This window comes from Ochlerotatus camptorhynchus, unplaced genomic scaffold, assembly GCF_037179485.1.
Source record: "Ochlerotatus camptorhynchus isolate MF236.1 unplaced genomic scaffold, CSIRO-AGI_Acam_v1.1 ptg000367l, whole genome shotgun sequence".
NCBI lineage: Eukaryota > Metazoa > Arthropoda > Insecta > Diptera > Culicidae > Ochlerotatus > Ochlerotatus camptorhynchus.
Window position 1 is genome coordinate 3,119,549 of NW_027040855.1, and position 27,991 is coordinate 3,147,539.

Consider the following 27,991-nt stretch of genomic DNA (forward strand, 5'->3'; position numbering starts at 1 on the left):
CTCTCGACGGTGCATAACACACGTCGAAGTCGAACGCCACGACCCAACATTGAGCAACTACGGGACACCGGAGTTGCCCAGGACTACGCGCAGCAGCTGGAAGTTGCACTACCCACGGAAGAGCAGCTTGGCGCAGCCTCTCTTGAAGATGGCTGGAGGGACATCCGTTCAGCCATAGGTAGTACTGCTGTAGCGGCACTAGGTACTGCAATCCCGGACCGAAGAAATGACTGGTTTGACGGCGAATGCAAACTGTTTGTAGAGGAGAAGAATGCAGCACGGGCGAGAATGCTGCAACACCGCACGAGATTGAATGTGGAGCGATACAGACAAGCGCGGAACAGACAAAACTCGGTTTTCCGAAGGAAGAAGCGTCAGCAGGAAGATCGAGATCGCGAGGCGATGGAAAATCTGTACCGCGTAAACGACACACGGAAGTTCTACGAGAAGCTAAATAGTTCGCGCAAAGGCTACGTGCCGCAAGCCGATATGTGCAAGGACTTGGACGGTAACCTTCTCACGAACGAGTGTGAGGTGATTGAGAGGTGGAAGCAGTACTATGACGAGCACCTCAACGGTGAAGCAGCAGAAAACGAAGGTGGCACGGCAACAGACCTTGGAGCACGCGCAGAAGACGACAGGCTACCGGCCCCTGATCTTCAAGAAGTTGAGGAGGAGATCGGTCGGCTGAAGAACAACAAAGCAACTGGTGTAGATCAACTACCAAGTGAGCTATTGAAATACGGTGGTGAAGCACTGGCTAGAGCGCTGCACTGGGTAATTGCCAAGATTTGGGAGGAGGAGATATTACCGGAGGAGTGGATGGAAGGTGTCGTATGTCCAATCTACAAAAAGGGCGACAAGTTGGATTGCTGCAACTACCGCGCGATCACACTGCTGAGCGCCGCCTACAAGGTACTCTCCCAAATTCTATGCCGCCGTCTGTCACCATATGCAAGAGAGTTCGTGGGGCAATACCAGGCGGGATTCATCCCGCGCTACCACGGACCAAATTTTCGCGATTCGGCAGGTTCTGCAGAAATGCCGCGAATACAACGTGCCCACACATCATTTGTTCATCGATTTCAAATCCGCATACGACACAATCGATCGAGATCAGCTATGGCAGATTATGCACGAGTACGGATTTCCGGATAAACTGACGCGATTGGTCAAGGCGACGATGGATCGAGTGACGTGCGTTGTTCGAGTATCGGGGACACTCTCGAGTCCCTTTGAATCTCGAAGGGGGTTACGGCAGGGTGATGGACTTTCGTGTCTGCTGTTCAACATCGCGTTAGAAGGTGTGATCAGAAGAGCTGGGATAGACACGAGTGGCACGATATTCAGGAAGTCCATCCAGCTCCTTGGTTTCGCCGATGACATTGACATTATGGCACGGAACTTTGAGATGATGGCGGAAACGTACATCAGACTGAAGGCTGAAGCTAGACGGATTGGACTTGCCATCAACGCATCAAAGACAAAATATATGAAAGCAAGAGGTTCTAGGGAAGACAATGTTAGCCTCCCACCCCGAGTTCAGATTGACGGTGACGAAATCGAGGTGGTCGATGAGTTCGTGTATTTGGGCTCACTGGTGACCGCCGAAAATGATACCAGCAGAGAAATTCAAAGACGCATTATGGCAGGGAATCGTGCCTACTTTGGACTCCGGAGGACGCTCCGGTCGAATAAAATTCGCCGCCGCACGAAGTTGACTGTCTACAAGACGCTGATTAGACCGGTGGTCCTTTACGGCCACGAGACCTGGACTATGCTCGTGGAGGACCAACGCGCCCTTGGTGTTTTCGAACGGAAGGTGTTGCGTACCATCTACGGTGGAGTGCAGATGGATGACGGAACGTGGAGGAGGCGAATGAACCACGAATTGCACCAGCTGCTGGGAGAACCATCCATCGTCCACATTGCAAAAATTGGGCGACTACGGTGGGCTGGGCACGTCGTAAGAATGCCGCACGACGACCCAGTGAAAATGGTTCTAGAAAGCGACCCAACAGGAACAAGAAGAAGAGGCGCGCAGCGGGCAAGGTGGATCGACCAAGTAGAAGGTGACCTGCGGACCCTTCGCAGACTACGAGGCTGGCGAACTGTGGCCATGGATCGAGTAGAGTGGAGACGACTTCTTCGGACAGCAGAGGACAACAAGGCCTTAGCCTGATTGGTAAGGGTAAGGTACGCCCGAAACTTTCATTTCGGAGTGAGTCCATTCTGGAAGCAATCTGTCTGTTCAGATCGGCCATTTCACGTTTTTTGCCCAGATCTCCAGTCCTCTGAAACTGGCGTCTACGAAAATTTTTCAGGCGAATCAAAAGTTGGGTGTGGGAATCAATGGAAATAAACTTGACCCTCACAGGAACTCGTCGGACGCACGCCTCGACAGCCACGGTTATGGCTTGGTGGAGTCCCTCCAACGCTCGGTCGATGTCCTCCACGGTGTCAAGCGGCGGGTTGTCGATGATGTGCCTGTCTACCAACGCGCCCAGTTTACGCGATGGTAGTCCTTGCGTAGGCTTGAGGGTCGGAGCTGAGTTCGTTCAAAGCTACCGGCTTGGACAAGCCGATATTTGTCAGGAACAGGTCTAGCGTCGATGGGTTGCCCGCCGGTGAGATGAATGTTGGTTCATCCGAAAACCAAACGGAGTACAGCCCATGCTGTGAGTGGTCGAACAGGAGACGACCGTTCTGGTTCTGCTGGTAGTTCCGCCAGGCCTCATGGCGAGCATTCAGATCTCCTCCAACTACGAAGCGGGAACCGGTACGGGTGATGGTGGACACTTACTTACTTACTTAAGTGTCCTGAGCGCCATCCCTGGCGCAAAGGGCCAACGTGAAAGATCTCCATCCTGGGCGATTGTTTGCTTTCGCCTTGACCTGGGCCCAGGTCAAATTCCGGTCGACTTGCTTAATCTCCTTGTTTAGGCTTCGCCGCCATGAGCCCCTGGGTCTGCCTCTGCTGCGATGTCCGGCTGGATTCCAATCCAGCGCTTGTTTGCAGATTTCATTTCCGCTCTTCCGTAGAGTGTGGCCAACCCACCTCCACTTACGTTCCCGAATTTCTGTCGATATCGGCTTCTGGTGACACCGTCGATGGAGCTCGGCATTCGAAATCCAGTTGTGAGGCCACCAAGCACGAATTATATACCGCAGGCATCGGTTGATGAACACCTGCAGCTTCTGTGTGATCTCCGCTGATACGCACCATGTTTCGCTAGCGTACAGCAGTACAGATTTCACGTTAGAGTTGAAAATTCGGATCTTCGTGCGGAGACTAATCTGATTTGACTTCCAGATGTTTCGTAAACTCGCAAAAGCAGCCCTTGCCTTCTTGATCCGTGCACCTATGTCACTCTTGGTTCCGCCGTCCGACGCTATCTGGCTGCCAAGATATTGGAAACTTTCAACCTTCTCCACTTCCTGACCAGCTACCGTAAAATTGGATGGATTTCCCGTGTTGATATCCAACGATTTAGTCTTGCTGACGTTGATGTTGAGACCTGCCGCTGAGGAGCGTTCGGCGAGATCGTCGAGCTTACTCTGCATGTCAGAACGCCGTTGTGATACTAAAGCAACGTCATCCGCCAAATCTAGGTCGTTTAGATGCTCCATTGTAATAGGCTGCCAGAGCAACCCACGGTTCGGCACACGGTCGATCGCACCAACCATTATCTCGTCGATTACGATGAGGAACAGTAGCGGTGATAGAATACATCCTTGCCTCACTCCAGCGACTACCCGAATAGGGTCAGATAGGGCTCCGTTGTGCAGCACCCTGCACGTGAAAGCCTCATACTGAGCTTCGATGAGGTTGACGATTTTATCCGGAACTCCCTTGCGCCTTAGGGCGCCCCACAGGTTTTCGTGGTTGAGTCGGTCGAAAGCTTTTTCGTAGTCAATGAAAACCAAGTAAAGGGACTCTTGGAATTCGTTGACCTGTTCCAAGATTATGCGGAGCGAGACAATATGGTCCACACAGGATCTTCCAGCACGGAATCCCGCCTGCTGCCGTCGGAGAGTCGCGTCGATCTTCTCCTGTATCCGGTTGAGGATAACTTTGCATAGAACTTTGAGAACACAACACAGTAACATAATGCCACGCCAGTTATCGCATACAGTTGGGTCCCCCTTCTTTGGGACCTTCACTAAGACGCCCTGCATCCAGTCAGCCGGAAAAGTCGCGGTGTCCCAGATATTGCAGAATAGTTGATGCAACATTTGTGCAGATAGCATGGGGTCAGCTTTGAGCATCTCTGCTGATATGCGATCGACCCCGGGAGCCTTGTTGGATTTCATGGTTCGGATAGCAGCTTCGATCTCCGGTAGGGATGGCGCCTCAGAATTGACGCGAGTGATGCGTCGCACTCTTGGCGGTTCATGCCGAGATGTTGATGGCTGGTTGACCGACGAAACTTGTAGAAGCTGTTCGAAGTGTTCAAACCAGCGTTTCAGCTGATCAGTGGGGTCGGTGAGCAACTGACCAGTCGCGTCCTTCACTGGCATCCTAGGATTCATCCTTGCTCCACTCAGGCGTCGTGAGATATCGTAGAGGAGACGGATATCGCCTGTTGCTGCGGCTTTCTCACCTTCATCGGCTAGGGAGTCCACCCACGCTCGCTTATCCCGCCTACACGAGCGCTTCACTTCCTTCTCGAGAGCCGAATACAGTTGGCGGGCCTGGTTCTTCGCTCCTCTGGTTCTCGCCCGCTCTATCGCGGCTTTTGCATTTCTCCGCTCCTCTATCTTCCTCCAGGTGTCATCCGTGATCCACTCCTTTCTCTGAGCGCGCAGCTCGCCCAGGTTGTTTTCACTCGTTTCAGTAAAGGCATCCTTGATCGCCGTCCATTGCTCTTCTACGCTGCCACCATCAGGAATATCCGCAGCTCTGGTCTCCAGTTCCTCGACGAATGACCTTTTTACTGCTGGATCTTCCAATCGGCGTGTGTTGAATCGCCGTCCGAGCCGCTCCTCCCGCCGCTGGACCCGCGCGATACGAAGGCGGATCTCTCCAACGAGGAGATGGTGGTCAGACGCGATGTCGGCACTGCGTTTGTTCCGAACGTCAAGAAGGCTCCTTCTCCATTTTCGGCTGATGCAGATGTGGTCGATTTGATTTTCGGTATGTCCATCACGGGAAACCCACGTGACTTTGTGCACTGGTCGATGGGGGAAGAGCGAACCCCCGATCACCATGTCGTTATTGCCACAAAACTCTGCCAACAGCTCACCGTTTTCGCTCATTTCGCCAAGACCATGGCGCCCCATGACACGCTCATAATCCGTGTTGTCGGAGCCGATCTTCGCATTGAAGTCGCCGATGTAGATCTTGATGTCACCTCTCGGAATTTTATCCACGACTGCATTCAGTTGACTGTAAAAGTTCTCTTTGTCCTGTAACTCGGCAGCATCGGTTGGCGCATAACATTGGATTATGGTTAGGTTACGAACCCGCGTTCTGAATCTGGCAACGATTATCCTCTCATTGATAGGTTCCCACTTGATGAGCGCCGCATTTGCTTGGGCGCTAAGCAGGAAACCAACTCCACGGTGGCGGGGAGCGTTTTCACCTCGAATACCAGAATAGAGTAGTACCTGTCCCGACGGCAGCTTGTGTTCTCCAAAGTTTGGCCAACGGACTTCGCTTAGTCCCAGGATTTCGAGCTTCATGCGTCGAGCCTCGCTGGCGAGTTGTGCCAGCTTCCCCTGTTGGGCTAGCGTTAGTACATTCCATGTTCCAATTCTTGTCCGTTGTTTTGCGCTAAAAGTCGTTGCCGTAATATCAGTCCGTGATCTTTCTCTATTGGTTTCTGTAACAGTTGTAAAGTTTCGGGAACAGTAGGTAGTTAGCCTAAGGTCTCCTATCCGCCGTGATGGGGCTGCCATCTTGGGTATAGCTTTCGGGGATAAGCATTTCTTGTTTCAGCCGCTGGATGCCAGGCAGACGCTGTTTGAGCCGCACCTCCATGGTGGACAGACGCTCAGTTATTGTGTAGATGGGGCTGCCATCTTAGATTTAGCTGACACAATACAGCATTTCTTATTCAGCCGCTGGATGCCAGTCAGACGCTGTTTGAGCCGCACCTCCATGGTGAACAGACGCTCAGGCCGTGTAGGCCGAACCCGCTAGGGGCCCCCTTCCCTGTCAGCATATGACCAAAGCTCCCACCGGGGTTGGTTACCCGATCTTCGCTAAGGTTGCTCATATCCCAGGAGACACCACGAGGAGGTAGGGATAGGAGTTACTGGGTAAGAGGCTAATGGACCACTAATGGGGTCTATTTTATCCTTCAAGTACTCGCGGTACTGGTGGTACGCATTACCCAGTCGTTTGCCCCGCTGGCCAATGGCCAGCGGTGATGAAAAGAATATGATACTTTTACATCATCCCGTGATGGTGGACAGGTCCTTCTTAAATTTAGCCGCTAGTCCACTGCTGGCGGCACACTGTCGAGGGCAGTAGATGGCGATGAACTGGACGTATCCAGTCGACGACTCCACTTCCACACCAAGGGCCTCGATGATAGCGGTGCGGATATGGGACAGAGTGTGGTATTTTATTCCTTTCTTGACGACGACCGCTACACCACCCCCCCCTGGAGCTGGTGCGATCAAGCCGGATAATGTTGTGGTCAGGCAACCAGAAGCTGTCACCGGACTTTAGGTGGGTCTCGGTTAGAAGAACCACGTCGATGCTATGCTTGCGGAGGAAGTCGGCAAGCTCAATCTGTTTGGCTCTTACAGAGCAAGCATTCCAAGTAGCGATAGTTAGCGGTTTAGACGCCATACTGGATGATGAACTTACTGAGCACTTGGATCTGTTCGAGCTTATTTCGGCACTTACGAAGAGCACCGGACATGTTGACGAAAATTTCCATAAGTTCATCCGCTGAGAACAGATCGGGGTTGTTGTTCTGCGCTGTTGGTTGTCTCCAGCATCCAGGGGGGATGGAGAGCTTTGGCCAGCAGAATCACCGGAAGTTGCTTGAGTGGAATGCACCCGCGAATTCGCTTGCTTTGTTGAGGAGCACGAAGAGGCGGGAAATCCTCCGTTCGAAATGCCGGGACTTTGTCCTTCTTGCGTCCTGGTTGGTTGATAGTTGCCACCTGTTTTCGGATGCGTTTGAAGTCCTCGCGTTTGGAGCACTGTCTGTCAGAACCTTGATGTGCACCCCCACAGTTGGCGCATTTTAACGCCACGGCTCCATCCGCAGGGCAGTTGGAAGTGGCGTGTTCTTGAGCGCAGTTGCTGCAGCGTGGCTTGATGTTGCAGTTGCGAGTACCGTGTCCAAAATTGAGGCACCGCTGGCACTGCGTTACGTCACGATGGCCGTCACGGTATGGCTCCCATCGTACGATGATGGAGTAGATCGATCGGATGGCTTGCAGCGCATTGAGAGTCACCGTCCCTTCCTGGAAGTGCACCAGGAAGAGACAATCCGGGTACGTCTTCACGTTTTCGTCTCTCCTTGTCATTCGGAAGACAGCGATTGGGGCTAGCTTGTACCGGTTGATTTCAGCTTCGACCATCTTGGGGTCGAAGTTTGGTAAACCCCTGATGACTACCTTGAAGGGCTTTTCACCGGGGATGTCGTGCGTGAAGAATTCCGCCTTGGAACCTTGGTGCCGATCCTGCCGAGCTTAAACTCAGCTGCAACGCCCAGCGATGAAAGATTGCCAATCAGCGTGTTGAGTGGTACTTGCTTCACCATCAGTGGAGGAAGCTTGACTTTCGCCGCACTCGGGCCGGCAGAATTCTCGGTTTCGACGGCGTCGCCGAAATCACCGATGTCGCTGGCGTTCGTCGCGGTAACATCGTCGCGTCCGCTCGTACCATCGGACTGTCCTTGGTTCTTCTTCCTCTTTTTCGTCCGCTTCACCGGGACTGAGTTGGTATTCGCAACATAGGTGGGAAGAGTAGCGTACCTATTTGAGGTAGGTACCGAGCTACCCTCACCACTGTTTTTCTTCTCCGCTTGGTCACGAAGTCTGCTCCGGGAGCGCTGTCTTCCCATCACGCGATGCGACCGACACTACTGACGACGTGACGTGCAGTATATCTGCGAACGTTTGTAACAAACTATAGGTTAATCGAACAGCTCGACAGAGCGAGCAAAGACCGAACTGTACTGCTTGACGTTCAAGCAGAGAATCGTACGGGCGCGAGTAACGGAGGGTTAAGGAGAATTTATTATTTTCGACTGTGTCAAGGAGAGGTTATACAGCAGTATTTTTGAGTTAAATTCCAAGGTAGTTCAAACTTACTACATCTGATGATAGTGTATGGAAGCTTTGAGGGTGAATTCAATAGATTAAAAAATAAGTGTATCGGAATTTGAGAAAAAAACAATTAAAGAAATTGTGATACAAATTTGAACGGTAATTTAATGATAAGTTAGAGAAATTTTGAAAAAAATAGATGGATTCTAAAAAGTTACAAAAAGTGTTCCAAAACCTCAGATATGAAATCCAAGGGAAATTGTCTTAACTTGACAAAAGTTTCATACATTCCACTGACTGCAAGCTTTCTGCGGGCCATTAGATGAGCGCCATTGTTCTAGGCGGTGGGAAGAAGAACTAAACAAAAACCTTAAAAAGTTGGTGCTTTGGAAACCGAGAAACTTTTTTGAAATCCTGAGAGCTGTAGAAAATATGCCCACGTCTTAAGCCTAACTGCCATATTGTTCTTCTGTAACCTAACAGTATATGTATGTGAGAGTTTTAATTTGCATTTTCATTTTATTTTCACATATACAAAATTAACCAACGATTAAGTATTTGAAACATATTATTGAGAAGGATATGATTTATGTCTATGAGCCGAGGGTCCCCTCCAAATCAGAGGCCCTGGCTTTAGTCCACCATCACCCTGCCGTTATTACGGCACTGGAGCTAGAACTAGTTCACTGAGCCGCTGAGCGAGAGCTACGAACGGAAGATGAACGGTAGCGTCAGTTTGCTATGTGAATGTGACAGGTATGCTAGAGCTAGTTCTCTGAGCGAATGTGCGAAGGAGAGCTTGACGATAGCGTCTGTTTGCTATGTGACAGCTGGGCTAGAGTAAGTTCACTGAGTGAGAACGGCAACGGGAACTGACCAAGAGCGTCATTCAGATAAAGAATGAAAAATCGTTCATTCGGGTCATTAGCTTTTTGTTTGCCTTTGCTTAGATCTTCCCCTTCCTTCCAGTGATGAATGGTTAGAGCAAATCTGCTGCAGTAATAATATCAACAATTAAAGTTACACCTAGATTGGTTAAACGATGTATGCCAAAATGCTTCTATTAAAAGTTTGGTGAACCGAAGCTTTCGTTTGGTGCGTGTAAATAAGTTTTTACTCCAGAAACACCGTGCCAAAGATCCAAGATTTCTGAAAGATTAAGTTTTGGGACTGCTTTCAAAGTATAGTAGCTTAATATCCAGAAATCAATTCATATTTACGGGAATTTCCTCAAGATATTCCAATATTTTCCACCGCATGAGAAGGAGCGACATAGCACTTACAGTTGATGAAGCCACATTTCCAAGGCAAATCATCGGCACAAACTTCTTACCAAGGCATCCATAAATTTAACGAACGGTTTAATTAAAAATAGCTGCTCCCAACTTCGACTTCCATCTCTGCCACCACCATCAGTAAGGCATTCAGGAGTGCCATTAATTTGTGAGGCAAAACGGCAGAAGCCTTCTGCCCCACCCAAGCCTCCGATCCCAGCTTTGGTTTATTATATCAACATAAAGCGGCTGATTGGAATCCTTTTCACATTTAAAGCCAGATTTTTCCCAGAAGATAAACTGTTGGAAAGTTTTTCGAGGTCGCGCAACACTTTTCGTGGGCAGAAGTTTAAGAGGATCAGAGTTTGAATGCAGTCTAGCTGAATCCTAATTGATTGCCGACAGCCATTGTTGTTGACTTGTAATCGTTTCCAAGAACTGTCGCAATTAGTCCAAACTGTTTGGAAGGTGACGTGCATTTAGCAAGAATGTCGACGGCAATGAGTTGCAAAAGCTGAAATACGAAAACGATAACAGGAAACGAGCCAATGCCAGTCGCAAAAAAGAATGGGATCTGGAAATTGGTGATGCTATAAATTATTTCCACGCTTAAACGGGACTAATTAATTATTTGTGCATCAGGCAGATGGCACGATGATTGGAATGAGTTTTTGCGCCTTTGATTCCATGACGATATCCACAAAATAGCGTTTATAGTGTCTGTTTTGCTGATTATGTTCTTCTCCTTCTACGAATTTTATGCTTCTGTTGCGACCGTTTTGCAGGCTTTCAAGTGATAGTTATTAATTGAGAGCTTTCTATGACAACCAACGCATGAATTTGTATATTGTGTGCCAAGGGAAGTCGAAAAAATTTCCAACCCGAAAGATTTCCTCGACCGGACCGGGAATCGAACCCACCGCCTTCGGCTTGGTAATACCGCGACTTTACTGACTAGGCTGGCTGAGGCTCCTGCTGATAGTGCTAGTGCGATTAATTTCATGGCGGAAGGACTTCATCTGTTGATTGATTTCCAACATTCCGACTGTTTCGGAATTGGGTGGATGCGTGTTTGGCCTGTCCATTAATGCGATGGCATTAATTATTAGTGCGAACAATTTTGTTCTAGTGGAAAAGCTGGGCGTGGGGAAATACGCCGTAAAACTGCGTTGAATGAGTCAGCTGCTGAAGCCCGGATGCCGAAACGAATTGGATGATTAATTATTTATGGCGTTATTTTTACTCCAGGTGAAACATTTTCCAGTCAAATATGGCTTATATTGACGCAAGGGATGTGAAAAAGTAAGGTGTTTAAAATGAATGCAAAATATGAGGAGCTGTGTACTAACATCGGATGATTTTATTGTATGCCCATAAACTTGCCAATCTGAACCTGCATTTGAAAGAACGCCAGCAATGAAAGCAAAATCTGTTTTCAGGGAATAAAAGGGTGAGTTTTGTAGAAAGATTCGTTTTGATAAACAATTTGCGACGAAACACTAAAGGCTCAATATGGTGATAATGAACCCACAATGTTCTGTTCAGTATGCAAAAACGGTCACCACTTGGCCACCGAGCTTCTCATTTCATAACATAACACTTATGATCGACTTACTGATATTACAGTTTAAAAGCAGTCATGGGTGACAACGATGGCTACTGAGATCGAAAACCTTCTCTCCTAAGCACTAGTTAATACAGAATTGTTTCTCCTCCTACCAATCAGGCGTAACATTTGATAACGGCACAAAAGCATTTGTAAGCAAACTTTCTAAGGCCCTTTAAACGCTAACCAAAGTACGCCCACGCAAACCAATACAGTCATACCTCGATATAAAGCAACCTCGATATAACGCAACTCGATATAACGTAGCTCGATATAACGTAACTCGATATAACGTAACTTCTACCTCGATATAACGTAACTTTTTTTTAAGTCTAAAAATTGAAAAATATTAACTCACAATCGATTATTAACGTTACAAATCCATTTTAAATTATTTTATACATGGTATTATTAAATTTTTCATATAACGCTGGTTGAATAAACATTTTTTTTTTGCTTTATTATAGAGACTTTCAGCCTGTAACTGGTTCGTCTGTTTGAAGGATTGGGGCTCCTGAGGGGGTCCCGGAGAGAGAAAATAAATAAATTACATAGTGCTTGTTACAGAGTTTAAGTATCTCAGAGTTCTGTGTCGATTGTTTTAACAGCAAGGAAGGTGAACGAAGTTGTGGTTAATTTCCCAGAGAGAGAGAGTCAATGTCCGTAGCCTGCGGGGTTGCCATCGTTGTTCTTCCGTTTGACATGTCATTTAGAGAGCTGGTGTTGTCCAAGTGTCGTCGTTCGTCCGTTGTCGTGTAATTGTTCGTTGCGGGGTTCTACGTATATTGATAATAGCCTGTGTTTTTAAGGAAGTCGAGAAGTGATCTTTCCCTGTCTGGGTCATTGGATAATGCGTCTCTGATGCTGAGACCGATACCGTATTGGTCTCGGAGGTTTTGATGTGCAGGGCAATTTATTATGAGATGCTCAACTGACATTTTGGTTGAACACCCCATACATTGTTTGTGGAATCCATCACGGGATCCGAGATCGTGTGAGAATCTGGTGTAGCCGCAGAGTAATCTGGACAGTACTCTCTGGTCCTTCCAGTTTCTGGTGTTGGACCAGCATTTCGTATCTCCTTTTATTTTGCGTAAGAAAGGGTCTCGGGTATTAGCCCATTCTTTGTCCCATGCCGAAGCGATGATCGTTTTGATCCAGATTTTTAAATCCGCTGCAGGGACTTCCGGTTCCACTGGGGTTTTCGATCTGCCGATCGCAGCCAGCTTGTCCGCAGCCTCGTTTCCACTGATATTGTAGTGGCTGGGAACCCAGACATATAGTTACGGTGTTACTGTTCGAAGCCATTCTGATTGCTTGCACCAACGGGTGTCAGTTCTTCGGACTCTCAATGGCCTTCAGCACACTGCCTGGTAATGATGGCCTTCCAGGAAAAACTGGACTCCGTAGCGGCTGAGAAGATGGCAGCTGCCTCAGCCAAGAAGATCGATGTAGGCTTAGGAAGGCCTCTGCTGGTATCTAGGTTGGGGCTGAATACGCCATAACCGACTTCTTCTTCTTCATCTTCATTCTTTTATTTAACGTCGGTCTCTGTTCCGCAATCCAGTGCCAATCACCGACGGACATCGATTGCCATCCATTGACGGCAACCGAATGTGCAGGAAGGTAGCTTCCACACCTGCGTAGGATATCGCACCCATTTACAACACACATGGGCCGGGACCAACGGCTTTACTTCCCTTCCGAAGGAAGACGTGACCAGAGATTTTTATGCCTCAGAAAAAAAGCCACCGACCTCGGCTGGGATTGAACCCAGACCCATTGGGGTGTTAGAAAGCAGTCACGCTTATTGTATTGAGTCTCCATGCACAACTATAGGAACCAAACGCTTCTAACGTACCGCTACTATAGGAGCGTTTCCCCTACTGGGAAATATTTCATTCGACGGAGAAAACATCCAGCAATTTTGACGTAGGACTACGTCTGTGATCTCTATATGGGGGGGGGGGGGTGGCGCTACACTTTGTGAAAACCCAAAATGGAACATGTAACAAAATTATGAAAGATTTTGAACAGTTATAACGGATGGATTTTAATTCTAAACAAGCCAATCGATTAGAAAGTCATCTACAAATCTGTTAAAATGAACACTTTATCAATTGTCAATAGGTCACTATTGAAAATTGCACGAATGTGCAACTGCTGCTATCATAATTTAAATTATCACCGATTGCCTGTGAAAAGCGCTTTTCCTAACCCAGATTTAAAAATTGATTTCACTCCGGTCTTGCCAAACGGTGTTTATTCAATCACTGCGTGATTGGTGGTGTTCGGTCGTCATCAGCAGCAGCACCAGTGCTTTCGGCGCTTGGCGTTCTTCAGTACATAAAGGGTGTCCACGATGAAATTGCCACACACAAAATTGATTAGCAAAATTCGAGTTTTCATCCGATTGCCATCAAATTTTCAGGGATTGAGAAATAACTATTAAACTTCATTTTACCATTTTACTCGTATTTTATTTACAGTCCATACGCAAATGCCCGCACCTTGGCCTTAACCCCGGCCATAAGATTCTGCACAACCTGTGAATCAACCGTTTTTTGCATGTAAACCCATACTTTCTTCAGTTCCTCGACTGACTTCACTACCTTAGGTCGTTTAAGAAGGTGCTGCTTCATAATCGCCCAGTACTTCTCGATGGGGCGGAGCTCCGCAGTGTTGGGAGGGTTGAACATTTTCGGCACGAAATTGACCTTATTGTCCGCATACCACTTCAGCACGTCCTTGGAGTAGTGGCATGAGGCCAAATCCGGCCAGAAGATTGTTGGGACGTTGTGGGCCTTCAGGAGAGGAAGCAGCCGCTTCTGGAGGCACTCTTTTATGTACACCTGTCCGTTCATCGTGTCCTGGGTCACGAAAGGTGCACTCCGCTTCCCGCACGTGCAGATGGCTTGCCAAACCAGGAATTTCTTCGCAAATTTGGACATCTTCTGAGTGCGGACATGCTCCGGAACGCTGAACTTATCCTTGGCCGTGGCCGGGGATCTGTTTGAAGTCGGCCTTCACATATGTTTCGTCGTCCATGATGCAGCATTCAACTTTCGTCAGCATGTTGAGGTACAACTTCCTGGCACGGGTTTTGGCGGACTTGTTCTGCTTCTCGTCGCGATTAGGGGCCTTTTGTACCTTGAACGTTCGAAGCCCAGCCTTAGTTTTGGCCTTCTGGACAAAACTTCGGCTTAGGTGCAGCTTCTTAGCCACATCCCTAACGGAGGCGTTCGGATTTCGGTTGAAGGCCCCAACTACGCGGTTGTGATTTTTGGTGTTGTACGGAATACTTTTTCCTTCACTTCTGGGCTTCTGATCGGTGGTCAACTGTTCCTCGAACCGCTTAATCACTCGCGACACCGTGGAATTCGCGATTCCCAACGTTTTAGCGATGGAACGATGCGAGAGATCCTTGTTCTCGTGATGAATGCGCAAGATTTTTTCACGCACGAGCTGTTCTTTTGACTCCATTTCCGCGAGTTTTGATCACAGGACTTTAAAACTTGCAGGATGTAAATAATGCACTATGAACTAAATCCACACAAATTTTCATTAAACTCTACCCAACGGTTAAAAAGTTAGAGCAATTTCATAGTGTGGTAATTTCATCGTGGACACACTTTAATGAAAGCCTGCCGGCATGCATCTAGCTGCATGCTCTCGATTCAGCCTTCGATTCTACGAAGAAAGAGAATTAAGCCGCACCGCTACTGTTCGGATTCAGTTGCGCGTCGTGCGCCACAGTGGGCCATCTATTCCAAGTGCATCGCATTCGTTCCAAACAACATACAGCTCACCAGCTTTATCTGTATTGAACACCCTAATAGTAGCTCAGCATTACTCAACCATTACGACAAAACGTTCCTTTTCAGGACCACCATGAATTTGTTAAATAGTTCTTTCTAGACATTTCTCAAGGTCATTAAACGGATATCAGTTCCCATAAGTTTCAACTAACATACCATGTATTTTTAAGACAACCCACAATTACAAAAACCAAAATTGGTCGCGGCATGAAAGTGGTTTGATTTTGATCCAGAGATGATGGATTTTAATTCGTAAACGTCAATCGATTAGAAATTTTTCTACAAATGAGAATAAGACTATCAATTTACAAAAGGTCACTATTGAAAATTGCACGAATGTGCAACTGTTGCGATGGCGATCAAAATTATCACCGATTGCCTGCAAAAAGCGCAAAAATCGAATTCCCTTCTGTCTCGCCGAACGGTGTTTACTCAATCACCGTGCGTGGTGAATGGTGGTGTCCGATCGTCATTAGCAGCAGCAGTGCTTTCGGCGTGTGGCGTTTTCTAGTACATAATGAAAGGCTGCCCGCAAGCAGCTAGCTATTAAGGCTGCCCACAAGAGCCCTGGATTCACCGAAGAAAGAGGAAGAAGCCGCACCGCTACTGATCGGATTCAGTTGCGCGTCGTGAGCCGCTGTGGGCCATCTATGCCAAGTGCGTCAACCTCGTTTCAAACAACATACAGCTCGTCAGCTTCATCAGTGTTGAACACCTTAATAGTAGCTCAGCATTACTCAATCATCACGACAAAACGGTTCTTTTCTGGACCACAATAAATTTGTTGAAATCTCTTTCTGCAGTTAACAAATAACATTTTTCATATAAGACCACGTAGTCCTACGTCACCATTGTGTACAACCCCATAGGGCTGTCCCTTGTAGTTTTTTTTATTTATGTATAGTACATATAGTGAAAATAGAACAATTGAACAATTAAGAAATTTAACAAATAAAATATGAATATGTCGCGTACTAATCGGAATCGCGAACGGATGGGATGAATCTATATCAAACATTGACGAGGGCCTCCGCTCCAGGCAAGTTGTTTATTCTTACATAAATTCAATTTAATTAGCACCCTCTCATCTGATGTAGTCACCACCACCGATCGAACCACGGTGTTCGGTTCGTCCTGTCAGTCCACCAACAGAGGTCACTGAGAAGTTCATCACGTCCACCAACATTCACGTTGAAGCAACAACGTCTTAGCAGCAATTGGTCCGAAGATCCACCCGTTGCAATCTATGTCCAGAGGAAATCGCAGCACACAGTCTATTGAACCATCGAGGTAACAAGATTGGTTACTATCCTGAAGCGAGAGTCAGCACCGCACTACCGAAACCATCAAGGAATCGTCTAGTCAACACCTTACCAAATCTGCGAAGTAAATATTTAAATCGTCAAGCACACGACCCTGGAGATCATCATCGAGCGAACAACTCTGGCAGGCAGATAATTCGCTGTAGAAAATCTTCAGGCAGTCCAACATGGCCTGCCAGGTAAGTTGTTCCGGTTTTATACTGCATTCTATCGTGATACTCCATGTTCGTATTCACTTACTTCGAGGGAAACATCACCAACTTAACCAACGATGAGACACACCAGTAGATGACAACAGCGATCGGCTACGAGCAGCGGATTACAATCCTATCAGTGATCAGCTGTTTCGTATATGGGTCAAGGTCATACCACATCAACAGCAACAGCAGTACAACAGTAGGCAAGGAAAGTGAATCTGGTTGAACAATCCCACTTCCAGCAGGAGAACAATAGTGTAGTTTTATACAATTTTTTATGTGTCTATTATATAAGGAAGAATTAGCATAGCAAAACAAAATTAACGATTAGGCAGCTAGAAGCTAGAGTAGTGCAATTGAAATCAGAATGTTTCAAGGCGGCCGGCATATGTTCGAGCGAGACAAGTAGAGAAATATCGATGCATGTGCATCCCTAGTAAAGGAACATTTTCTCTCTACTTCTCTCACCGAGCCGAAGTGGTAGTATACTCACACTACCAGTGTCTGATCTCCCTCGATCACCGGTCAGCTGTGTAGTACATAGAGCAGTAGTTTTTAGAATAAAATAAACCGTCGCGCCTTACACATCGTCGGAGCGTGTTTGGTTATCCGCAATAAAGTTTTGTTGTAGTGTTCGCGTTAGAAATAAAATGTTTTAGTTCTCGTTATGTTGTAACCGTGAATATTCTTTGTTGTGTCCGAAAAGTCGGTTTTACGCGCGAACATTTGAACATTATTAGAACCTGCCGTGCATTCCGGAAGCGTGTGGAGGCCGTAATTGCAACAAGTGGAAACTCGATCGATGATTAACATAGTTTAAGACTCTGAGAAACATCCTCCCCCCCAAACTCGAAAACGAAATTTTTGAGATTTTTTTAAATTTTGACATTGATGAATGGCGCAAGCATTATCACGCATACGGTAGGCCTTCGTTTTAATTGTAATGTTTTTCTTTTGATCGAAATACAAAAATAAGAAATGTTATGACAATTAGGTTACTTGAAAAGTACTATTCCATCTAGTAAAACGGTTCCTTTACAAATACAGATCTTGTAAAACTGCGCAGATGACGGATTTCACGCCAACTCGTCTTCGGAGTTGGCAGCACCCTCTCAGAACCTTATGAAACTTTGTGGGTGTGGAGACTTAGCAATTTTAAGCAACTTTGAGTACTTATTTTTTTCAAAATTTATCTCGCCTAACATTTGATAAGGGTCAAAGTTTTTTGTCGATTTTTTTTTTCAATTCGATATAGCTTAAAAATGACAAGACATACCACTGCGTCCTAGCAAGAAGTACGGTCGACTTGTTTCGCGCTCCGTTGTTTTGGAAGTTTTCTCGGTATTCGCTTGATATAAATTATCAGTTTTTTCTCACTAAGTGACTCCTGGCATAGTTCCCGGTAAATTGATCGAAAAGTGAGTTTTTTTTAAAGTAGAAAGTGTCATTTTCGGAACGATTAATCCGTGCTATTGGTAATTCGCAAACCAATTTGGGCATCATCGTTGCGTGGTCACGCATACGCGCTCACGCATACCCGCTTACGTATCATCATCATCGAGTGTGAGCACCCGTTTCTACATCTACATCGTTCATCAATCATCGTGCGCCTGTGTGCGCTGAGTACCGAGCCTCGATCAAGTGCACCACAACGAAGGTCATCCACGCAGCGCGTCTCTTCCAGCCATCTGTGTAAACGCCTACACATATAAAGCTCGGTGGTAGTAGTATAGGATTATCAGATAATTTTTTGTTTTTTTTCTTGTTTCTTTTCCTCCCCCATTAGTTAAATTTTCATTTTGTATTTCTGTGTTTGTAGTGTTTTCTGTGTATTGTGTCCGTGCGTTCAGTGGGAGAGCGTTTTGCGCTCCCACTAGTTGAACAAAATGGATGTTTTGTCAGAAGACGACATGGATGACCATTCATCTAAGAAAAATGATGATGTCATCCCTGGTTCGTCGTCTCAGTCTGTCAATGGGCAGGCTGAGAAAAACTCCAGATTGCGGGCCTACCCGAATGACTCGACTGGCCCATGGGTTGTCTATTTTCAGCCCAAAAACAAACCCTTGAATGTTGTTCAAATATCTGACGATCTGACAAAGCGATTCTCTGTCGTGACCGAAATAACGAAGGTTAGGCACAACAAACTTCGTGTGACCGTCGCTAACCTGAAACAGGCTAATGAAATTGCTGTTTCCCAGTTTTTCACACTGGAATATAGGGTGTACATTCCAGCCTCTGATGTGGAGATCGAAGGCGTGGTCACTGAGGCGAGCCTGAACCCCGAGATACTGGAGAAGCAAGCGGTTGGCCGATTCAAGAACCCCTTGCTTCCTCCGGTAAAGATACTGGCCGTTCATAGAATGAAGTCAGTATCGCTCAGCGAGGGTAAAAAGAGTTTTACACAGACTCGTTTCGGGTGACCTTTTCTGGATCTGCCCTTCCTCAATACATCGAGCTGGGAAAACTTCGTCTTCCTGTGCGGTTGTTTGTACCTCGGGTCATGAACTGCCAGAATTGTAAGCGGTTGGGACATACGGCCTCCCACTGCGGCAACAAGGCACGCTGCTCCACATGCGGGGAGAAGCATGAGGATGGCGCCTGCGCAGCTACTGCACCAAAATGCGTGTACTGCAATGGAACTTCTCCTCATGCTCTCTCGTCGTGCCCGGCGTACAAACAGCTCGGGGACAAAATGAAACGCTCCCTTAAGGAACGTTCCAGGCGGTCTTTTGCAGAAATGCTTAAGACAGCCAAGCCATCGACCAACGAAACAAATCCCTTCGCTCTTTTGTCAGATGACGAGTCTGGCTCTGACTTGGCTGAGGAGGGAGTTTCTTTCAGTTTTCCGGAAGGTTCTGCCCGGAAACGAAAACGCATCCGTTCGCGGAAAGTTGCAGATCAAGAACCCCAAATCAGCTTGCCCAAATCAAGGAGTGGTGGAAAAAAGGAGACTTCTACTCCTCCTGGATTCCGCAGAACTGATTATACCCAGGATATTCCACCTCTTCCGGGGACATCCAAAACCCCTGATGCCCCAATTTTAAGAACAGAAACCCCTTCTTCATCTGGGCTGTTCTCATTTGATGACATTGTGGACGGTATTCTCAAATACCTCAACATTTCTGATCCTCTGAAAAGCATTGTCCTCACATTGCTTCCGACTGTGAAATCCTTCTTGAAGCAATTGACTTCAAAATGGCCCCTTCTTGCAGCTATCATCTCCTTCGATGGATAATTTTCCAAACGAGGTCGGGGATTTGATCACTGTTCTACAGTGGAATTGTCGAAGTCTTATTCCGAAATTAGATTCGTTCAAGTATTTAGTCCATAACAATAATTGCGATGCATTTGCCCTCTGTGAAACATGGCTCTCTTCAGAAATTGATCTCCCTTTTTTTGAGTTTAACATTATTCGATTGGATCGTGAGGATTCACGTGGAGGAGGGGTACTTTTGGGGATCAAAAAGTGCCATTCCTTCTATAGAGTGAATCTTCCCGAATTCCCCGGTATTGAAGTTGTCGCATGTCAGGCTACCATTAAAGGTAAGAGCCTTTGTATTGCTTCTGTATATATTGCTCCTAGAGTCTCTGTTAATCGCAAACAACTTTTCGACATATGTGCGGTACTTCCCGCTCCATGGTTGATCATGGGAGATTTTAACTCCCACGGTACAGGCTGGGGGGAGCTGTACGATGATAACCGTTCTACTTTGATTTATGATCTCTGCGACAACTTCAACATGACAATACTTAACAATGGAGAAGTAACACGTTTGGCTGGTCCATCCTCGAATGGTAGCAGATTAGACCTCACCTTTTGCTCTAATTCACTATCGTTGGATTGCACTTGGCATGTAATCCAGGATCCGCACGGTAGTGATCATCTGCCGATCAAAATTTCGATTGCCAGTGGGTTCAACTCGTCAGAATTTGTTAACGTCGCGTATGATCTAACCCGTAACATTGATTGGACTAAGTTCCAATCCGCGATAGACGATACAGTATCGTCAGTGGAAGAGCTTCCGCCGTTGGAGGAATATAATTTCCTCTCTAATCTCATCGTCGACAGCGCACTTCAAGCTCAAACACGACCGGTGCCGTGATCGTCTATTCGTAAGAAAACAATGCACGGAGGTTTACCGTAAAAAGTCCGACGCGTTTAAACTTTTTCGGAAACGCGGAACACGCGAGCATTTCAACGCATACACATCTCTTGAACGCGAACTCAAGAGCCTCATCAAGGCCAAAAAACGGGGTTACTGGCGGCAGTTTGTAGACGGATTGTCGCGCGAAACGTCTATGAATACGCTTTGGAGTACGGCGCGAAGAATGCGTAACCGGTCTACTAACAACGAAAGCGAGGAATGCTCGGATCAATGGATTCTTAAATTCGCGCGAAAAGTGTGTCCGGATTCCATGCCGTCGCAGTTGATTCCTCGCGAAACCGCGAATTCGGTAGACGAAATCAGTCACCCTTTTTCAATGGTCGAACTTTCACTCGCTCTCCTTTCGTGTGGCAATTCTGCCCCGGGATCTGATAGAATCAAGTTCAACTTGCTGAAAAACCTCCCAGACGTCGCTAAGAGGCGCATGTTGAACTTGTACAATCAGTTCTTGGAGCTCAATATTGTTCCCGACGATTGGAGACGAGTGAGGGTGAAAGCCATTAAAACGCCTGATAAACCCGCGTCGGATCACAATTCGTATCGGCCCATCGCGATGCTGTCGTGTATTCGGAAATTGATGGAGAAAATGATCCTTTTTCGCCTCGACAAATGGGTTGAGACGAACCACCTTCTTTCAGATACTCAATTTGGTTTCCGTAGGGGTAAGGGAACGAACGACTGTCTCGCGTTGCTTTCCTCGGAAATTCAGTTGGCTTTTGCTAAGAAAGAGCAAATGGCTTCTGTGTTCTTGGATATCAAGGGGGCTTTTGAATCAGTATCCGTTGAAGTTCTTTCAGAGAAACTACACGCTTGTGGATTGTCTCCATTAATAAATATTTTTTTGTACAATTTGCTGTCAGAAAAACATATGAGCTTTTCTCATGGAAACTCTACAGCTTTTCGATTTAGCTACATGGGTCTCCCCCAAGGCTCATGTTTAAGCCCCCTTTTGTACAATTTCTACGTTAGAGAAATTGACAATTGTCTTAGTGACAATTGCACGTTGAGACAACTTGCAGATGATGGCGTAGTGTCTATCACAGGGCCAAAAGAGGTTGACCTGCAAGGACCCTTACAGGATATCTTGGACAATTTGTCTACTTGGGCTATTCAGCTAGGTATCGAATTCTCCACGGAGAAAACTGAGTTGGTCGTTTTTTCTAGGAAGCATAGCCCAGCACAACCGAAGCTTCAACTTTTGGGTAAACCGATCACTCATTCCATGTCTTTTAAATATCTCGGGGTCTGGTTCGATTCCAAATGCACCTGGAGATCCCACATTGAGTATCTGAGACGAAAATGCCAACTAAGGATCAATTTCCTTCGATCAATTACCGGAACGTGGTGGGGAGCCCATCCACAAGATCTTCTGACGTTGTACCGGACAACGATTTTATCGGTTTTAGAGTACGGTAGTTTTTGCTTCCAGTCGGCAGCTAAAACGCACATCATCAAGCTGGAACGGATCCAGTATCGTTGTCTTCGTATCGCGTTAGGATGCATGCACTCGACTCATACTATGAGTCTCGAAGTGCTGGCGGGCATGTTGCCACTATCCGTCCGTTTTTCAGAGTTATCCCTGAGGCTCCTCACCCGTTGCGAAGTAATGAACCCACTGGTGATCGAAAATTTTGAGAAGCTTCTGGAGCTAAATCCTCAAACATGTTTTATGACATTGTACTACCTATATTTAACACAGGATGTCAGCCCTTCAAGAAATATTCCCAATCGTGTAGTCTTCTCCGATTTCGGCAATTCAGTGAATTTTGATTTATCTATGACGCAGGCAATCCGCGGAATTCCAGAGCATCATCGTCCTATGATTGCTCCGTCATTATACGCTGCAAAGTTTGGCCATGTTGATTCTGCAAGAACGTTTTTCACAGATGGATCTCTAATAGAGGAGTCCGCTGGTTTTGGTGTATTTAATGAATTTCATAGCGCCTCTCGAAAACTTGAAGCTCCTTGTTCTGTGTATGTGGCTGAACTGGCAGCAATTCACTACACTTTGGAAACGATTGCTTCACTTCTTCCAGACCACTACTTTATTTTTACGGATAGTCTCAGTTATGTCGAGGCTATCCGTTCCATTAGGCCGGTAAAGCACTTCTCGTATTTTCTCTTGAAAATACGAGAACTGCTTAGTACTTTATCCGTGCGCTCTTTCATCATCACCTTCGCGTGGGTCCCTTCGCATTGCTCAATTTTGGGCAATGAGAAGGCGGATTCACTTGCGAAGGTGGGCGCTATGGAAGGCGACATTTATGATCGACAAATCGCCTATAGTGAATTTTTCTCTATTTATCGTCAGCAGTCACTCGTTAGCTGGCAACATCAATGGAGTGAAGGGAGCTTGGGACGATGGCTACATTCAATTATCCCTAAGGTGTCGAAGTTTGCATGGTTCAAAGGGTTGGACTTGAGTCGAGACTTCATACGCGTGATGTCTCGTCTCATGTCCAATCACTACTGTCTAAACGCTCACTTGTTCCGTGTGGGGTTGGGAGACAGCAATCTCTGTGAATGTGGACAAGGTTACCAGGACGCTGATCACATCCTTTGGTCTTGTGCGGAGTATCGTGGAGTCAGATCACATTTTTATGATTCCCTTCGGGCTCGAGGTAGACAACCTAATGTTCCAGTTCGGGATATTTTGGCTAGACGCGATCTGGAGTTTATGAAACTCATATATGTTTACTTTAAGGATATTAACCTTAGATTGTAAGTTTGATTAACCTTGTGTTTAGTTTGTATTTTGTACGTGTGGGTTTTTTTTTCAATGTTTGTTTTCAAGATGAATAGAAATAATTTCATGCTTTAGGATTAATTAAATAGTTGTATCGGAAACCACATTTCAAACCTCCTTCTTCCCATTTCCCATCCAAAAAATTGTAAATCTCCACTAACCTCGAGACAACCGCGAGTACTCGGTCCAGTTCCTTTAACTTTAAATTAAAGACAGTAATAATGTATAACGCAAAGGATAACTCGGCTCTGTAAAGTTTATTCGATTGAGCCTGTACAAATAAAGTAATTATAAAAAAAAAAAAAAAAAAAAAAAATTACAAGCCCTTCAAAATAGTGATGTATGGCGAACTTTTAGCAAATAATCTGAAATTTTATAAAAAAAATTAAATAAATTAAAAAATTGGTTTCTACACTCTAAAAAAATATATTTAAAAATTAAAAGTCATTTTCCCAAAAATGGTACCCCTCAGATTTGCTTGATATTTTTTCTCATGAAAGGCAATATAATTACCTAACTTTTCTTCATACATCGCAAAGTGGGCGCTTTTAAGGAAAAAAAGTTGTTCGAACAACAACTTTTTCATGTTAATTTTTTTTTAGCGTGTTTCACTCAAAGTCGAATAGTAATACGCGCACAACCTTATTAAAATCCGTTGAAACTTAATGAGCATAAAGATTTTGACCTTTTGATAATCTGGGCGTGCTTAAAACAAAAATCTAGCCTAACATTTGAAAGGGCCTAGTACAGAGGATTTTCCTGCATTTCGAATGGTGTTTTAATAAATGAAAACTCTAGTGTTTTTGTTTAGTGCATAATTTATTTTCCTATAATTCTCCATACATAATTTGAGTTTTTCATTGATTATTAGTCTATCGGAAACAGAGTGAAATTTTTCGGAGTTTCCTTTGAATGTGAAAATCGCTTAGTAGAAATTATGTTTTGAGAAATAGGTACAAAACAATGAAATTTTTGTGTACCAGGTATAGTTTTTACATGACTGAACAGCTCCTTGAGTTCATCGGACATCTTTGTGTATTGATCATTTGATATGAAGCAGAAGTTCAATTTTGTTATGCTTGTATCTGTTTGTTTAACTGCCCAGTCATACAGTTCTTGTGGAGTTGTGATTGTGTTTCCATAATCTCGAGCAAGACTTGCTCTCTTTGCCATTCGTTTGAGAGTTCCTCCAATTGCGTCACATGGGCCTTTCCCATGAGACGTTACGAAGAAGTGCCATTCTGCTTCCAATCCATACTTGGACTTGAAGTTGCACAAACTGGCAAAATTCTTTTTATTTTTGTAATGAGCCGCTGCTCCATCTGACATGAAAGTAATTTTTGTGAAACTAATAGATTGTTTAATGAAATCTAACAATTTTGATATAAATAATTGAACTGCTATTGTATCATGGGTCAATACTTCTGAAATAATAATAAAGCTTAAATTTTCCAACTTGTTTTCTTTTATGTAGTAAATTTCGAAAGGATGTATCGTAGCTTGATTATTGTTCCAATGATACCCCTGTGCTGAGTTTTGAATAATAAATGAATAATTTTCAGAAAAGTCGCAAATCACTAGAATTTCACCGTTTTGAAGAGAATTTTTTTTATTACTTAGGTAAGATGATTGCTCTTTATGAATAAAATCATGGGTTATGAGCTTTTCAACTTTTTCCGTCAAATATTGAACAAACTCATCTGCAGGTTTAATAATAGTTTCCAAATTACAACGGTCGGTAGTCAACCACTGTTGAAATAAAACTTCTTCCATATCATCTGCTTCTAATACTGATGTAAGTTCCCTCACGATACTATCTGTGGAAATGCATTCTTCACATGCACGATAAAAACAATCTATGGTTCTGATAGGACTACTGCAAAGTATTTTGTCTGCAATTTCTTTATATGATTCAAATTTTACACTATTAATAATCAATTTAACATTTTCATGTATAGTACAGACACATACATTATGTGTACCTGTACTATCCAACAGTATGCAATGCTTTGGTCGGAGCTGAGTGAACGAAGTAAATCCGATTTTAACACTTTTGTATTTCTCTTCAAAAATCATAAAAGCCTCTTTAAGAGACATCATCAATAAACGTTTCTGAACATGCTCTTTATATCCATTTCAATATTCAGAAACATAATCATTACTTCCTGGCATAGGCCTACTAATATCATCACTGTCAAAGAAATTTAAAACAATTTGTTTTTCAGTATCATTAAATCCATGACCACTTCTTGCTTTCTTACTACGAAGAATACCTTGTTCTCTGACTAGCCTTTTCATCTGTTTCACTGTATGATGGGGTGCATTAAACTCATTAACTATTTGATTCACTGACCATGATTTAGGGAGCACTGATAACACTTTTAATTTGTCATTTGTACTCGTAGAAGGCAAATTAAATTTCTCCTTTAACTGCATGATCATTTCGTCAAAATCATTTGATTTGTTGACATCGTCTGAATCCATCCCAAATATATTTTTACGCACTGCCTTTGTGATCTCTGCAGATTTTTGAACACGATAATTCATACTTCTCATACTTCTCGATGAAATTGGTGATAACTGTAAGGTTGAAGCTATACAATTGAATTGTTCCACATTATATGGACCTTGGATCTGATCCGCTGATGGGATTGATTCTAGCGATGGATCTGTATCTGTAAAATTAAAGAAAAGAAAAAAAATATTACCTAACATTAATATATAACGCTGTTAAGGTGATAGTACCATGAACGGGGGTGGTTTTGATAATAGGGGTAACTTTGGTAATGCAGCTAAGCCAAAAATTTATGACTTAAGGCACATCGTACGCAATATTTTGGATAGGAAACCGATGTTCCCTTCCAAAATAATGAATACGAAGAGCATTAAGTCATAACTTTTTGGATTAGCTGCATTATCAAAGTTACCTCCATTATCAAAGACATCCCCGTTTACGGTACATCGAAGCCGCATCTGAATTTTCCCCATGTTTGTGGAGCACGAGCTGCATAAACCGCATATCGTACAGTCGTGAAAATTTGATAGATTGTTCACCGAGGTTGGCCTACCAATCGATCAAATTTGTACGATAAGCGGTTCATCCAGCTCGTGCTCTAAAAAAATGTTGAAAATGATGTACAATCCTTAAACCACACAGTTGAAACAGTTAAAGTTATTATTATTTACCTAGTGTATCATCAAATTCCTGATGTTCTGATTGCTGATGACTTGTTGATGGTTGCGGCTCTTCAAACTTCCGAGCATGGCTTGATTCTTTTCCATCCGATCGCCTCTTTTTCGGGAGAGGTGTCCTATTGTGCACTAAAATTCCACGACACGATTCACAAATACGCATTGTTACATCCAATTGATGATCAAAGCCCCATGAATGTATTTTCTCTATGAGACTTGATGATAAATTACGTAAATTATTGCGGCTGCAATTGGGATTGTTTATGTTGGCACTACATTGCACCCTTTTAATAATCAATTCAGCAGATTTTTCCATTGTTGTATATATAAACACTTTTTCGTTTCAACAACTATGCAGCACTACACTTTCAACAACTATGCACTACAGCAACTATGAGCATTGTTGTGATATCACCAAACTTAAATATTAGATTATGTCGGTAGAAACAGACTGCGGTGCTTTAAGTTTACACCTTATATCTCTCATGTGACTACCTGCGTTGTTATATAACTGCTATATAGCAGGTAACTTAACGATTATTTTAGGCATGCCTTAAATAATCGTTAAGTTACCTGCGCTATTATATGTATTCACTTGAGAGATGAGGTATAAACATATATGCATATTGCTTACTAATGGACACACCTAATACATAAAAATAAATGAATGATTATTTTTCTAATTAAATTAATCACAAATACATGAATTGAAATCTTTTCATAAATAAAACATACTAAGTGATTTTTACTTAGTTTACCTGTTGATTTGGAACAATTTGAGGGTGGTTTTATAGAAGTTGGATAGAGTGTATGCATATATTATAATACAATCCATCACAGGAAAGTGCAACCATGCTGAGATGGTTGTTCCTCATTAGAACGTTTCGTTCTGAACTCTTATTGGACGATTTGCAGGTAACTTCTCTGTACCCTTTTCAAATGTTAGGCTAGATTTCGCCCAGATTATCGAAAAGTATACCCATAAAGTTTAATCGAATTTTAATAAGGTTGTGCGCGTATTACTATTCGACTTTGAGTGAAACACGCTAAAAAAAAATTAACATGAACAAGTTGTTGTTCGAACAACTTTTTTTCCTTAAAAGCGCCCACTTTGCGATGTATGAAGAAAAGTTAGGTAATTATATTGCCTTTCATGAGAAAAAATTACAAGCAAATCTGAGGGGTACCATTTTTGGGAAAATGACTTTTAATTTTTAAATATATTTTTTTAGAGTGTAGAAACCGATTTTTTTATTTTATTTAAATTTTTTTATAAAATTTCAGATTATTTGCTAAAAGTTCGCCATACATCACTTTTTTGTAGGGCTTGTCATTTTTAAGCTATATCGATTTGAAAAAAAAATCGACAAAAAACTTTGACCCTTATCAAATGTTAGGCGAGATAAATTTTGAAAAAAATAAGTACGCAAAG